General features: G+C 36.8%; 1 pseudogene across 1 annotated transcript; it reads right to left on the bottom strand.

The window, feature by feature from the left end:
• Positions 1-1,626, bottom strand: LOC145054057 (uncharacterized protein At4g06744 pseudogene; annotated as a pseudogene). The gene has a single exon (XR_013684689.1). The product of XR_013684689.1 is annotated as an uncharacterized protein At4g06744 pseudogene (transcript).
• Positions 1,627-13,019: the final 11,393 nt, after the last annotated feature.

Raw genomic sequence — 13,019 nt, 5'->3', positions numbered from 1 at the left:
TTGATCACAAATAATATTAATAGTTTACAATATATTGATAATTATACACAACACTAATCAGCAAAATTTCTCAAACTTGATGAGCATTGCCGATTATTTTTATTTATGAAATAAGAAATAACAATATTAGGGTCACTTTCACGAATTTAAATCTAATTATACACATCACACATTGATTAATGTGGCGAAAGAGCACCATAACTTCGCCATAGAGGAGCCGGTGCCGGCGATGGAGTAGCCCATTCAACGTTGGACGCCTCCAACTGATCATTACCAGAAAACTCTTTGGAGCAAGGTATATATGTAAGAGATTTTTTATCAGGGCAAGAAGGAAGATTCGAAAAGAAACGAGCACAATCTGTCGGTGATCTTTGATTCGGAAGATCCAAAATGCAGTTCATCCTCACATCAAGAATTTTTTTCTTGATCAGTTCCCGGCACCGGGGCCCAACCTGAGTGAAATAATTATACGATACAGTGAAATTCGATAGTTGCCGAAGGTTGCACACCGCCTCCGGCACCTCGTTGTAGAACTTATTGTGAGCCAAGTTCAGAAGCTCCATTTTCTCTAAGCACTGAAACGAGTGCGGGATTGGGCCTGTTAGATCGTTGAATCCGACGTCGAACACTGTGGATTTCTTCAAAAGTCCGATCTCATACGGCAAACAACCGGTTAGCGTGTTGTTCAAGAAAAGAACCTCCATTAGGGTGTTGGCAGCTCGACCAATGCTCTTAGGGATTCCACCAACGAAGTAGTTGTTAGCTAGGGTTAAATAAAGCGCAGTGGTTGAGCCAACGCATTCTGGGAGTGTTTGCTTGAAATTGTTGTTGTTGATGAATAGCAAGTCGAGGTCGAGAAGGAAGACATCTGGATGTACTACGCCGGAAAAGGTGTTGAACCTGAGGTCGAGGAATACTAACTTCTTGGCACGGAGGACTTGGTAGGGGAAGTTGCCGGAGAATTTGTTGTTACTGAGGTCGAGCTCGTATAAGTAGCGGAGTGTGCCGATATCTTCGGGGATGGAGCCAGTGAAGTTATTGGAATTTGCATGGAAAAATGCGATATCTTTCAAACCGGTTAGGAAATCGGTGAGGGTTAGATTTGGTCCATACAAATTCCTGTTGTTGAAGTTGACGCCGGCGATGCCCCTTAGTTTAACATCCGGTACTGTGTCGCAAATGAACCCTTGGTAATCGCAAATTTTCTTGCCTTTCCATGTTTTCGTCATTCCTGTGGGATCGCTTGTCACTTTGCTTTTGAAGGCTTGGATTACTTTAAAGTCTCTTTGTTGTAGCATGTTGGCGAAACCATCGAAGAAACCACCTGGTGGTGATGTTTTTGGTGGACGTGGTGGTGGTGGTGGTGATGGACTTGGTGACGGAGGAGGTGGTGGTTTTGGTGATGGTGGTGGCGGACATGGAGGTGGAGGAGGAGGGGGACAATCTTGATATTCGGGGGCTGGTGGCGATGGAGAGGCACCACCACCACCTATGATTATCTCAAGTGTTTCTCTAGGAGTGACAGCTTCTCCATTGATAGCAATAAGAAGAGTGATGCAAATCGAGAGTGGAATTGCATGAAGGCCGCCCATCTCTGATCCGAGGAAGTTTAGTGATAACGAATATGTATAAATAATAGTAATAGAGTCACGGGCATCATATTGATGTAAACTTGTCTTTTTCCTCTCATTTGTTTCCCAAATGTTTATTTGGGTGAAAATGCCAATTCGCCAGCCACAAAGATAAAGTATTGGTTCAGCTAGCCGATAACCTAACAAACAAACAACACCTTAATTATATTTAAGACACAAATTAATATGGTGTAAGTAGTTTCATCAGTAATATATTAGCTGAAATGGCAACTAGGTTCTATATTAATCAACTAAGTTCTATATAAATCTTAATCTACTCGGTCACACCAGTCAAACAAATTACTGCTTCTGGTTTTCATTTTGCTTGAATTTTCAACAAAATGCTTATCCGCGTCTCCTGCTAAAAAAATACTAGATAATTAATATAGGAATAATAGGATTTATTGTGTTTGTGTTGAAATTGAAGCAATATAAACACGAGCGACTGTTTTGCGGTTTTATCCTAAAATGGAATTCTTCTGGTGTTTATACTCTACTTTTATTTATTTATTTATTTATTTATTTATTTATTTATTTTTTTCAAATATCACAATTTCCCAGTATTGCCTTTATTTTCCGGTTACCATTAATTTGACCGGGTTTGTCATGTGGTTGATGACTTGGACATTGGCTGACGTGTTTTGATGTTGCCACATTAGTGGCTTAGCTCGTTAAAATGCATCAACAATATTAACACATAAAATTAGCCTATGCTCATAGGGTATTTGACCTGAGTCCAGTCGAGTATTGTCATGTTCAAAACTCGACTCTAGTAAAAAACTTGAACTCGAAACTCAATTCGAGCTTTAGTTGTAAACTCGGGCTCGAGCTCGATAAAGTAATCGATATTTTCGAGTCCGACTTGACTCGACTCGATTAATTAGTTATTAAAAAATAAAATTACATAAAATTTTAATAGGAATAAGATTAAACTCATGAACTCAAATCAACTTGATTCAAATTATGTAAATTTGAATAATATAATGGGTAAGTATAAATATGACAGCTCGAATAAGCTTGCGAGCTTCATGAGCCGAGTAATCCAATACTCAAGCTCGACACTATAATATATTCAGGTAGTTAGAGCTTGAGGTCGACTTGATTCAAACCGAGTCGATTTTGAATGTTTTTCGAGTCGGTCCAAAGTATCTCACGAATCGGCTCGACTCGATTCTACCCATACTTGCTCATATTCAAACATGGAACCTCACAAACGTTTACACAATGCCCTAACCATTGGTCCAAGATACATTTTTTTGTAAATACATCATTGCTTATTAATGGCGTTTTCGGTACGGAGCGTTAGAGAGCTTCTAACTTATAGCTTCTAGCGTTTGACAAAACGCTTCATTTTAAATAGAAATCATTGTTTGACACTACAAGCTTCTAGCGTTTAGTATAAAGAAAACGCTCAAAATCCAAATGCTATGTCACGTAGCGTTTAACTACACGCTATCAACTAGTTTTTTCGAACACACCTTAAATATGTTATGTAGTAATTTGTTAAAATTAAAACAAATTATAGAAAGAGACTTACAAATCTCAACCTTAATGACTATTTTTAGTTTGAATGATAGGAATATATATCTCTTTTAACAAAAAATAAACCTAAAATTGTCACTTACCCTTTTATTAAACAAACTATTGTACACTATCAATCTTTTCCGATCTCTATTTCTTTTTATTTCCATTTAAAATTTTGTTGCATATTAGAAAATATAGAAATTAATTTTTTCTATTGTATTTGGCAACAATATCAATTATTAATTAATTTCAAACTTCAAATCCCCTAATATTAAACAATATCTTTATTTTTTTAGATATTTTCTAACATTAATATATCAAATATACTTGAACAAATTACTGAAATAGTCTATGTTGTTTGCAAAAGTTTCACGTTTGGTTTCTATCTTTTCTTTAACTCAGACTGACCATAAGGTATCATTTTTGTTGTGTTTTTTTTATCCCTAATAGACATGAAAAGACAACATTACTCTTTGTATTTTCTTTTTTAATTATTATTCTTATTTATTAACTAAAAGAAAATAAATTAATGTAATATATAAATAAGTGGGCCCAACCACCCCACCCACACCCACTCTATACATACCGATCTATATTCCCCTCTATTGTCTACCTCCGACAATCCTTTTCAACCACCAAGTTGACATCTGGCAACACCTCCATTCAACCATCCATCGTCTTATCTCTAGTCACCACACCAAAATCAAAGAATTTGAACCAAAAAACCCCTATACAATCATAATCAATATCTATAATCAAGCCAAACCATCCTCCCCGTCAAATCACCACCTCATCCTCAAACACCACTAACTCCATCATCAAACACCATCATCTACTACTACCATCACCACTCTTTACAAAATCAAAACAAAACAAGAATAAGAATCAAAATCTATATACAAAACGAAAACCTGAAATCAAAATATATTCCAGAAATCGTTCCTAAAAATCAATCCAAAAATCAAACACAAAGTTTGTTTGTCAATATCTTGATCATGCGGGTTTCAAGAAATCTCCCGATCTATTTATTTTATGGTTTTTGGTGGCATTGTGCAGAAATTAAGGTTACAAAGGAAGAGTCATGGTTTTAGAAGAGGTGGCGGTGTTTCCGATGAGATAAAATAGTCGAAAGTAGGTTCAAGTGGTAGGGGATAAGGTGATGATATGGAAAGAAAAGTGAGGATCTGATGATGTGCATAATTATACCTACCAGTTTTAAATTTATAGCATAACAAAACTTAACTAACTAATCCATCTAGGTAGTGTACCTAGTCGGTTTATAGTATAGAAAAGTAAGTCGGTGTCGATCATAGGGAATAGTATTTAGCTAATAAAATAATTACTAAAAATTAATCTAAGAAAAACAACTAAAAGTGGGGTTTTTATATGATTTTGCAAGTTCATATTAACTTAATTAATGAAATAACTAAAAACAAAAGCAAACAAATAACTAAAGATGATTGTAATGAAGAGAATAAAGACACTTCCGTTTAGCTTTGAAGCACCCTTTTTTCTATGGTTAGTTTCAAGACATGGATTATGTTTAGGTGGTTACCAATATAAATGTTATTAGAAGTCTTGATCCGATCTCCTAATGTTTTCACAAATTTATGAACTACTATTCAATGGTCTTACACAAGTGGACACTAAATTGATTATTAATACTATTCGACTATGAATGATAAATCTAAGATTTATTATCTATGATCTAGACAAATAACCTAAACACAATTGTGATCCAATTATTTTAGCTAGCATAGTTAAGGTAACTATCTCTATTACCTATTCTAGGATTTGGTAAATAACTAGCTCTAGTAATTTAAGAATCATAAACAACTAGGTAAACAAGTTCATGCAATTAAAGTGATCATTCAACTACACAAAACTTGAAGATGTAAGCAACAAAGATTGAAACTATTAACATGCTTGGTTTTGATATATCAAACACAAGCTAAGCCAACTTCATAAATCCATGAAAATTAGAAACTAACACATAGTATTAGGGTTTATCATTACTAAACGAAAGTCTAACGATTTAGCTCATTATTACAGAAAAAACACATTATCACATGGATAACTAAGCTAGACATGATTAGATCTATGCAAACCAGATGAATAATGTGAATTCCTTGATCCAATCTCTTGATCTCCAATATTCTTCTTCCTTCCAGGGGTTCTTAGAAGGTTATTTTTTGCTTCCCAACTGCATGTTTCTTTCGTGAATTCATCTCTCTCCATCAAAGTCGATATAATGTTCAGTGTTTTGGCAGTATTAGTGTTAGTCTTTTAGAATTTCAGGTATTTATAGATAACAGATTGCATGGGTTATGCTAAGTCACTCACAGTGGGATTATCTGAGCCTTGGCCAAGTATAAGTGATCTGCAAGGATAATTAGATCTATGATCTAGTTTTCTAGTGGGAACCTTGAATTATCAGAAGTTGAGTAGTTAGTTGAGGGATAAGTGGACTAGGTTCAACAATAATGATTCAATATGAGCAGTCTGTCAGGGAGTCAGACCTCCTCGAGACTATAGATTTCAGACAGAGTAGATGTGATCTTGTTGTAAGGTATTCGTTCATCTGCAGATTTTAGGGCCTTGCAAAGGTTGGTCACGGTTACCCTGGGGAAGGCTAGGGTGTGCCAAGGATTGTGGCCATGTTACTTGAGTGGTTTGGCATGTAAGGAATGATAATGAATGATTTCGAGGACGGAATCTAATTTTAGTGGGGGATAGTTGTAACACCCCGTTTATTAAATAAATTAATAAACAAACTAATGAATGAACAGTAGCCCGAAAATCAATAATTATATAGCAATGTGTTGGTTTCGTGGGGTTAACTGGTATAATTTAGAAGTTAGGGGGTTAAAGGTGTAAGTTGTGGATTCGTTCTGTAAATATTTATGAAGGTAGAGACTACTTGGTAAATTATTGGGACTTAATTTGAAGAGATTTTGGAGGCTAAGGGGCTGAATGGTAACATATGCACTTCATTTGAGAATAAATTGTAGAGGAGGGGTTGTTTGGTAACTGTTGGACTTAATATGAAAAGAATTATGAGAAAAGGGGTATGAAGAGTAAATTATGGGCTAAGATTGAAAGAAAAAGGGAAGTGAGGGACTAATCTTGTCGTTATGGAATTAAGCGTATGGGGGATCAAGGTATATAACCCGTCACCCCCGGTCCGAAACCCTAACCCTAATGAAAGGCAAAATCGCCACCTTATGTCTCCCACCACCGGCCACCACCCTCATTCTTAACTTCCGATATCACACCACCCTGATACTCCCATCCTTCCTCCGCCACAGCAACCAAGCCACTGATAAGCGCCACCTCGTCGCTATTGTCGGAGACGTAAGAGAAGCCGGAAAATCTGCTAAGATCAACGAGGGAGGTTGTGAATGTCGTTGCTTGAGTTATGAACGACCGGAGGCACACGGTAGACTAGCTGCAACCCCTTTCTTCTTCTCCTTCGTTATTTCTGGTGTGCATGACATAGGGAACGCCCTTGCTGCCACCGGCGGCCTCAACCGCCGCTTCCGCTAACATCAACGCTGCCAGCCGCCAAGTCGGTGGCTGAGGGCTACTATTTCGCATCGTCTCTCAAGTGTGTTGATGTGTTGCTGGGCAGAAGATCAAAAGAAACCACCGCCATCACAGTGAGGTGGTGGCTATCATCTCAAATCACCTCCATTACCGATAGGGTTGCTGCCGTTGTCGCCAAACGCCACTAGTTAGGTGGCTGGGTCCATTTTTGCAAACACAAAAAGTGTGTGTGTGTGTGTGTGTGTTTTCTGTTGTAGTGTGTGTGTGTGTGTTGTGAGTGATTTTTTTGGCTGGAAAACCGAGAAAAAGCCACCACCACCATAAGGTGGTGGTTGTCACCATGTACCACCGCTCGCCACCATAAGGGTGGCTATGTGTGTTTGTTTATCTTAGTGTGTGTGTGTGTGTGTGTTATTTTGGATTTTGGCATTGTAAATTGTAATTAGTGACTAGTATAATCTAGTAAACTCATGACCACCACCGTAAGGTGGTGGCTACCGCCTCCTGCTGCCACCAGCCATCATGTTGGGTGGCGGTGTGCTTTTGTTTGTGTTTAGACTACTTTTGGAATGCTTGGACATAAATGGACTAGAATCATAACCACCATCGTGAAGTGGCTGCCACCGCCATGAGCCGCCGTTAACCACCACTACCCGAGGTGGTAGTGGGCGGTGCGTGACTTATGAAACCCTAATGGGCCTAATGAGACCCTAATTGATCTAGAGGCTTTGCTTTTGGTCCTAATTAGGTTGTGATTGGGTTGGAAACCCTAATTAGGGTTTAGAAAACCCTAATTTTGGATATATGGGTTTTGGGACTTGTCGGGACCCGCATTTTTGATGACCGGATGGGGATTATGTATTAAGCCCGGCCACACTATATAATTGACCTAGTAGATTGATGGACTTAATGATTTAAGTCCTTAATGGGTTAAGTAAGAAACACTTAACCCTAATCGTCATTTTATGTGAAAAACCTAATTTTACTTGGGCTTTGAATTGGGCCTTTCTATTGGGCTTTGGTAATTGAGTTACTGATGGGTCATCCAAGAACAATCATATGGACTAAGAATACATGGATGGGCTTTAGGGTAAGGCCCATGTGAGGGTTTGGGCCCAATTTGGAAAATTGGGTCATAGATGAGCCATAATTGGGCCTTGAGGATTATGAGAGTTCGGACCATTGGAATGCCAAATGGTTGGACGAGACTAAATGGTTGGGCCTTAGGGTAAGACCATGTAGAGGTTTGGGCCCAATTTGGAAAATTCGGCCATATGTTGGGCTTTGGTTCATAGTTTGACTTTTGGGCCATGAGCTTGAATAAAGCTAAGATAGGGGTGAAGTAGTCTTTTATCCCAAGCATGGACTTATAGATATGTGTTGGAACCCAATTATTAATTGGGTGTTATTTTGATGTTGACATTTCGGGAATTTGTGATCCAGCAGCTAGAGTTTTGTCCGTGGGACTTCAGCAGTGCGAGATGAGTTACCTTCTAGTAGAAGTTGGTCTAAGGCACTAAAGCCAGCCCACTACTAGGAGATTATAGTTGAGATGATTGTATTTGTGATAATTGTTTGATATGCCACTATCTGTTATGTTTTATGTGCTAGTATGCTATATGATGATGTGATTGTGGTAGGTAGGGGACTAGTCCCCGGGTCCGGTTGAGATAAACCGGCAGGGTTGGTCGGGCACCCAGATATGCCTGACAGTGTGTTATACTATGCTATCATATGGTAGTGGTAGGGGTGAAATAGTCCCCATAGTCGTTTGAGATAAGCCGGAGGGTAGGTCAGGCACCCCAGAATTGCCTGGCAGTGTAGGTTGGGCACCCCAGAATTTATTGGCAGGGTAGGTCGGGTACCCCAGAATTGCCCGATGGTAAGTTTCTTATATGGTATGTGGTGTGATGGGGGGAACTCACTAAGCTTCGTGCTTACAGTTTTGGTTTCAGGTACTTCGTTTTCAAAGGAAAGGAGCCAGCGATCGCAGCACATCACACTATGTTTTCCGCACATGAGATCTTTGGGATTACATTCTGATATTATTTTATGATAACATGCTTTGATTATTGACACTTTGGTTTTGACATGAGATGTTTTTATGGATATTTTTATACTGTTGTTTTATAATAACCTAATTAAAAATGAAATTTTTGGTTTTAAATTTTGTGATGTTACAATTACTTTATTATCATATATAGATGTTTACTTTCTTATTAATTTTTCTATGTATATGAGAATTCAGTAATTGTATAAACCAACTTACTCATACTCTTAAGAGAATCAACATGTACAACTATTCTTATAAGAACTAGATAATAATTTTTTTAATAAAATTATTTATACTTTTAGTTTGTAACAGAAAAAATATAGAATGGATTAAAATAACAAATATAGAAAAATATCCATGTGTTTATGCTAAACTACAAATTATGAGGAAATATCGTATGTGATTGCATCAACCAAAGGAGCGTACATTTCCTCATAATCAATTCTAGGCCTTTGGGTAAAACATTATGGAACGAGTTTTGTTTTATATCTCACAACTTTATTTTTATTATATCTTGTAAGCAAACATACTCATTTGTGTCCCATTGATTTTACCTTGTTTGTTGTACGGATGTACAACAGGTCTAAAAACTTTTCATTGAGTAAGAGAATTAAGTTATTTATGTTGGGTTTTGAGCATTCTAACACACCTATGGTGTACATGCAACCCTATAAACCTTGGATCTATGTTTTCTCTATTATACATGCAAATAAGAACTTTCCAAGGCTTTAAATCCTAACTAGCATATTATGAAGTTCTTATACTATAAAGTACTAGTTAGATGACATACCTTTTGATGTAGCTTGATGTCTTCAAGCTTTAAGAGCTTAGCCCCAATAGTGTGGAAGCCTCAAATGGAATCACAAATCACCAAAACACCTTGGAAGACTTTAGAGAATATGGATACTTGGTTCTCTCTAGTGAAATCGGCTAGCCCTTCTTAGTGTACCACCCTAGTGCCAATTTCACCAACCAAGGACATCTTTATATAGTATGGAGACTAGGGTTAAACCCATGACCTTTCATTTCATATGATCCATGGGTTAAACACTCCATGGACTATCCATGGAAGCTTAGCCCAAGCTAAATGAACTTGGCCCATTCCATATATATAAGAGTCCATATTTAATTATTTCCCTTTGATCACTTAATTAATTATAAATTAATTCTTGATCAATACTAATTAAATAATATGATTATATATTAATATATTAGAACTTATAATATATTAATATAAATCATAAATATACTATTCTCAAAAGACTATCCATATAAATTGTGCCGGTGAAGTGCAACCCAAATGGACCATGCCGGGTCGGGTCAAGTACATACCAAATATAGTTATGGACTTAGACATTAATCCAACAGTCTCCCACTTGGATAAGTCTAAAACTATTATTGAGTATGACTTCAAAACCTAACTGGCAATCGTAGCTCTTAAAGCCGCTGTCAAACTCTGATCTTGTCAACAAACTTGTCCATTAGATAAGGGATCATATATTCCTCCATTCTAGATATCATATGGACTGAGACATGGATTATAATCATTCTCTCTGTCCATTTGTTGTTTTCCCGATTTCCGATTCATGACGACTGACTGATTGAACAAATCAAATCAGTCTTGGCTTGGCCAAGCACTCACATGTGTCATCATTAAATCATCGAGGGGCCCACATATATCGCTTTTATACCGAAGGTAAAAGGAATGGATAAACTTCGACTCATATGGCTTGTTCTACTACTTGTTGAATCATACACAAAGGCACGTTTTATAACACCGAGTTACCGAATGCGTTTTCGTGCAATCAATGTATAACCAACTCATAGTAACAACTCATATCTCTAGGTTTGAATAATATAAGCTATTATCGTCTCATGATCACTCGTGATAAAATCCATGAAGTGATTCCAATGAGCGCGGATTGAATCCAATACTCAGAACTTATGAGCACTCATGAGTGTTGTAGCCCTTTGTCCTACATCTTAGACCTCTACAAGCCAACCCATGACAGTCTTAATTCATATCTACTTCCAACATATGACCGATTGTGGATGGTTTGAATAACTTACTCATTCCAAAAGAATAACCTAGTTTATTCTGGAAGTCAAAACATGCAAAGTGAAACACAAGAATAAATGAATTAGATATGGTATCAAACCCTATGAATATAAATAAACACTTTTATTTATCACCATATTGATTACTCATTATTCATTGTTTCGGTTTTATCAACTTTATACTTGAATTAAAACACTAGTTGTACCATGCTCCAAGCATGTACACTATGTTTTCTAAACACTAGTCATGCCACACACCAAGTATGCATACTATGTTTGTCTATGATCTTTACTTTGCGAAATAGACCAGTTGAACATAACTTCAATGATCATCTTTTCACAGTCCCAAACCCACACTGCAAATGCAAGAATTCCAAATTCATGCCATTTACTGAAATCTGTTAGATTCTAAACTTATATACATTGATCCTCTTCTAATGATTATGCACAAATTCACAAAGACTTGGCAACAATCATTATAGAGTATTCCAACGGAGATCAACTCCTTGGAAACATCCTTATTGCATTAATTTTCCTAATCTTACAGATTGAATACTTTCTAACTTTGAACCATTTCCATATTCCATTTTGACTATCACTTCCGAACAAGAGTTGCCTCTTTTCTGACTATGTCAATATGGTCCTTCCGAAGTCAACACTATACTTCCAACTATCCTTGAGCAACCAGTCCTTGGTAAACCTTAGATTGTCCTCAACAATTGCTTAATCATTTTAGTCATATCCAATTCTAGACCTTTTCCCTTCTTAATGCCCCAGGCATTTGGAAAATTTTTTAGAGAGGATAAATATAGCACATGTAATCGATCCTATATCCGAAGTATATGGGACACGATTCATGATGTCTCACATAAAGACTAAACCAGTCTTTTGCTAAAATATTTCCATTTCTATTTGCCAAGTTCTCATAATTCAGATTATGAAAAGGGATGCCGTAATCATAATCGAATTTTAGAACCCAAATAATGGACCCATATATAGAATTTCCTTATGTTGAACCATTCCAACATGAAATTCATATATATTCTTAACTAAATACGATTAAAACCTCGATCTAAGCTTTTAGATTTGAGATGAAGTATAATATCCTCTCCCTTAATTATAGCAAAACAACTTTTTCCCAATTGAGACCTTTTGTTTTTCTATAATTAACATTGCTAACTTGCAACCTTTATCATAATTATCATGCTCCCACTAACATGTTGATTAATAGCACAACACTTATGCTCCCACTAGCTTTGACATGTACCCAGAAATCAAATGGACTTCTAGAAATCAATACTTTATTGACTTTCTTACCAAAGTTCATATTTCTGATACTAGATTGCCTTGATAAGACTTTATCAATATCATACACCTCTCTTAGATAGCTCACATGTGTGTCTAAACAATTTCAGAACTATGAAAAGGGATGCCGTAATCATAGTCTAAATTGTTTAGACCTTTTCGCCATTTCTCATAAGTTAATGTTAGTGTGCCGGTTAACCACGCACGCTCCACTAACGACTTTGAGAACTACAAATATCACAATTGCTATCTACTTAAAATCTACTTAGTGAAAGAGTTTCCTTACCATCATTTTCATGAATCGAAGAGAAACCTTATAACACTTAGATTTTATGGTGTAAGTGTTCCTATCCATGTGAATTTGTCAAAACCATAATCACAGGACTAGGTTGGTGACAAATCCTAACTCATATGGATTGAACTTGTGCAATCTTAACTTCTTGTCACCTGGCAACTCAAGGGCCTACCATTGCTTCCAAGTTGTTGTGCAACCAATTGAGAACTCTAAGAACTCATATGTAGAGTCAACTTTAACTGAAATGGGCATAGAATATGTCAACATGATAGGTTATGAACCTCAATTCGTGTGCTAGTGAAGAGCTTCAGGTTTTATTCTTGATTAGTTCTTGAGGCTTTCAAGACCTTTAAGACTCCCACTGTCCTCTTGACCTATAAGACTCCATTGTCAAACATCCAAGAGATAGTGCGGATTCTAATCAAGACAAACACTTCACACAATTGGCCTTAGTTGGTCTTTGTTTTATCCAAAACATCACAACTTACCAATTTCAAATGTACAAGAGTAGAAAACTTTTACTCTTACATTTGACAAGTGTTTTAAACCTTCTTTAAGACATGTCACTCAATTACAATCTTGGAGTATGACTCTAAGACTTATATTG

The sequence above is a fragment of the Lactuca serriola genome, chromosome 5, assembly GCF_051521515.1.
Source record: "Lactuca serriola cultivar US96UC23 chromosome 5, Lser_US96UC23_V15, whole genome shotgun sequence".
In the NCBI taxonomy this organism is placed as follows: Eukaryota; Viridiplantae; Streptophyta; class Magnoliopsida; order Asterales; family Asteraceae; genus Lactuca; species Lactuca serriola.
The sequence above is the reverse complement of the archived record's forward strand: the minus strand, read 5'-3'. Positions and strand labels throughout refer to the sequence as shown.